At 36.0% G+C, this 4,139-nt stretch overlaps 1 non-coding gene across 1 annotated transcript; it reads left to right on the forward strand.

Moving 5' to 3' along the window:
• The first annotated feature begins 2,854 nt into the window (after positions 1–2,854).
• On the forward strand, positions 2,855–2,983 carry LOC121825938 (small nucleolar RNA SNORA61). The gene has a single exon (XR_006068299.1). It is a non-coding gene; the product is annotated as a small nucleolar RNA SNORA61 (small nucleolar RNA).
• Positions 2,984–4,139: the final 1,156 nt, after the last annotated feature.

Below are 4,139 nucleotides of genomic sequence, written 5' to 3' on the forward strand. Positions count from 1 at the left end.
TTTGGACTTTCCAGTTTACATAAATGCAAGTTTGACTACTTTCATCCATTTTGCTCAGGACTTCTTGTTTTCCTATTTAAGCATTAGAGTAGGTTTTGCTAAGGCGGGGAAGAGAAGTAGGATGCAAGGGAGATGAAAGAAAATGGGGTGGGGAGGAAGAGATAGAGAGAGAGGGTGAAAGATTGAGGCTGTATAATTCATGGGAAGCTTTGTTGAATGGAATTTGATGAAACGTTGGGTATAAGTTAATCTGCAGAAATGGTTTCAGATGTGCTGTGCCTTATATAAAAATGGTTAAAAAACAATTTCATCATTTGGACCTAGTCACAGTAAATACTTACACTAATTGAAAATACCATTACTGCTACTTAACTTCCCAGAATGCTATAGTCTTTGCACCCCTGAGGCTATCTAGGAAAAAGTCTTAGGTCATTAGTGATTGAACATTTATCATGCTTTCATAGAATACTAGACTGGCTAGGATTCACAGGAGGCATGCTGTGCTTATATACAACTTTATTTGAAAGGAAAATGGAGTCACTGTTAAAGAAGCCAAGGAAAAAGTACATATGGTAATTCAGAATTCAGTGATTTTGTGGGGAGTTGTAGAAGATATTGGAAGGATAAAAGAGGGAAAGACCTGTATGAGCATAAAAGCTGATTCTTGGATTTTCATCTTGGAGCTTCTTAGTCTTTCAACCCTCTGTCTATAATGAGCAGGGTAGCTTTATTGGTCTCTTAGCATTCAGAAACATTAACTATAGGCTCCTCCAAATCTAGAGGCCTTTCCCTTGTCTATGTGGCAATTAACCTGAATCTTCAGAGAACTGACCAACTTTCTTCCTCTTTATTTTGTCCCCCACTTGACCTTTCTTGCACATTTCCTTCCTCTCACTGTCTACTTGACAGTTAAAAATATCCATTTCCTTTGGGTTACAACTGAAACTAGTTGTTTCTAGAGCAGAGAACCCGAACTCTCAGCCAGATTTCATGGCCTTAGTTCATTCAATTCTCACTAATGGGTCTACTTGCTTTCACCTTTAAACTGGTATTTTCTCAAAAACAAACAAACCAGTCAGCCAGAAATAGCCATTTTAAAATTAAAGCAGACCATGACACGACACTCTCCAGCAGAAGGAGTCCAGGGTTTTCCATCTCACTTTGAAAATAATTAAAATCTTCTGAAAGCAGTTCTCTCTGACTCTCCTGCCCTACTGTTCTGCTACTAGACCTTCATTATCCATGCTGTGCCCACATTTACCTCTTTCCCCATCTTTTCAGTCATTCCACCACAGAGCAACTGTTCTTCTTTCATGATAGACTCTTCTCTAAAATTGATGGGACTGTTTCATTCCACTTATCTGCATCTTACCTTCAACATCTCCCCAGAATGCCCTTAACAAGTCATAAACCAAAGTAGCCTCATCTCATAAATGTCAGATGTTGCAGTGATTATTTTTCCTGTGTCTGGTTTATTTAACTTACCACAATTTCCTGTAGGTTGATCCATGTTATCACAATTGGCAGGATTTTCATTTTGTGGTACAATGATATGTCATTGTACATAAATAACACATTCTGTTTCTTAGGCTTCTAAAAGACATATATTGTTTCTATACTGTAACTATTGTGAATAATGGAATAACAAGAGGAGGATCTGACTAGATTTTTGGTCAATTGGTACAAAGTTCAAATTATGTATAATGGAGAAGTTCTAGAACAAGAAAACAACAATGTGACTATATTTAACTCTGAATTGTGTGTTTGAAATAAATTAGAAAGTAGACATTAAGTCTCCTCATCACTACCAACAACAAAAAAGATAGGAACATATTAGTTACTATGAGAGGTGAGGTGAGGGATATCTTAGTTAGATCACATGTTTGTTTCCGAAAGTATACACATATCAGAACACCAAGGACTGGGGCTGTAGCTCAGTTGTAGGATACTTACCTAGCATGTAAAAAACCTTGGACTTTATCATCAGCATTAAATACACACACCCTCAACTCCTATATGTTAACTATAAACAACTTTCAGTTGTCAATGATACCATAATATAGGTGAAAATAGGTATCTCCAACCTAGTTACCATCTTTTACACAATGTGTTTTATTTTCTTTCTCTAAAACCTCTAATTGAAACTTCTCTTTCTACATATTATGTTTTTCCCCTTCTAGAATTAAAGATAACCTTTAGGAGAGAAGAAACTCTGAGCACTGCTCTGTTCCCAAAGCCTTGGGGAATATCTGGCACGTGATAGGCACTCAGGAAATTGTTAGTAAGTGACTAAATAATCCAGGACAGATGGTACAGTGTGTAGGCTGTAAGAAAGAGTGTCAGCATCTGAATTTGATCCACGGATTACCAGTCTTGAGCAAGGTGCTCCATCATAATCATCCTATGGCCAAGATTCATTACTTTCAAAATGGTAATAAAGAAGATACATTTGTGATGTAGGTGTGATAAAATGAATTCATATATGTACAGTCTTAAAATTGTGCCTAACACACAGTATGTGCTAAATAGGTGTTCAATCCTTGCTGCTGCAGAAACTCCTACTACTGCAAATCCTACTGCTCCTGTAACCATCCAAGTGATAAGGTCCTGATACAGATCAAAGTTAAAGAAAAGAAAAAATTAACTTCCCAGTGAATAAGTATAATTTATAAAATGCATAATGTTGTACATGTGTTAGACACTTTTATTTGGATCCACCATTAACTCAATGTGATGAGCCTTATCTTTGTTTATCTTTTCCCCCCAGCTTTTGCTTATCTAGGTTCAATGTGGTGGTGCATGAGTTTAATCTCAGGACATGGGCAGCCAAAGCTGGTTATAAACTACATTGACTACCCTCTGGTTCCTTTTCCCATCAGATCTTGATGCTGTTCTTGGTGGTTGTAAAGGAGGAAGAGCACACTGAAACTGGCCTCATAGCAATGTAGTCTTGTATAGAGCATTGGGTCAGATTCCTACATGCCCAGGCTCTTGGTAAAAATTGAATAATCTGAGAATTACAGATGCCTCTGGGCAGTTGTAGCATTGTTGACTTAAATACTTGGATTTCTTTATTATATTTTAGAGTCATGTAACTAATGAAGGGGGCCATCATTTATGATTTGATCTACAGTTGGTTGGAAAAAATCAAAAGCAAGAGGACTGCCCTGGAAGCAAGCAGCCTTTACTTTATGACTTAGCCAGGTTCTGCCAGCAGTGACAGAACACAGTTCAAGGCTAGTCTGGTCTACAGAGCTAATTCTAAAACAGACATCAAAGGCTACACAGAGAAACCCTGTCTGGAAAAAAACAAAAAAGTGAAATGCTTGGTGATTTAACATGTAATTGGGTCAATAAAGACTTTGGAAAGTGCAAAAAAAAAAACAAAAAAAAAACAAACAAAAAACTACATTGACTATGTAATGACCCCCTACCTCAGATATAAACAGTCCAAACAGAGAGACTGTCAATCCAATTAGATGAAAGGTAGTAAGGCAGAAATGGTTCTGGGAAGAAGCATTTACTTTGGGTTTCTATACCATCAGTGATATATGTGTAATCCAAAGATACTTATTGATGTTGATGCACTATTTTCATTTCAAACTATAAATCCATATCAGTGAAGTCATGAATATATGAAAATTTTTTGACTGATAATTGCTTGTATAATAAAATAAATGTACTTTCATTTAAGACGTCTTAATAGTATTTTAAAATATGATTTGTGATTTAAAAAAATTTAATTTCATGGTTCTCCTGTTTATAGACATAGGTTAGCATGGCAAGAGAAACAGCTTTATTACTGTTATATAGAAAAGGATTGTTGTACTGTGACTTATAAAACCTATTGTATCCTTTCACATAGAGGAATGCTATTTTGACTACAGATGATTTAACTGTTTAAAAATGACTAAAAACAGTAGTCTTCCCTTTAGTGTTCTTTCACAAAGGATGATTTATGAATATATTATAAGGGGAAACTAGTGTAAAAGAGCTGTAATTTTGGAATCATATGTTTGCTACCATTATTCATAGCTAAGCGCATTTGTTGCATTTGATGGAAACACAATACATTGCTTTGACTGCTTCTAACTAATCACATTTGTGAGTCACTAGCAATACAAAATGGGGTTGACTCT

The sequence above is a fragment of the Peromyscus maniculatus genome, chromosome X, assembly GCF_049852395.1.
Source record: "Peromyscus maniculatus bairdii isolate BWxNUB_F1_BW_parent chromosome X, HU_Pman_BW_mat_3.1, whole genome shotgun sequence".
NCBI lineage: Eukaryota > Metazoa > Chordata > Mammalia > Rodentia > Cricetidae > Peromyscus > Peromyscus maniculatus.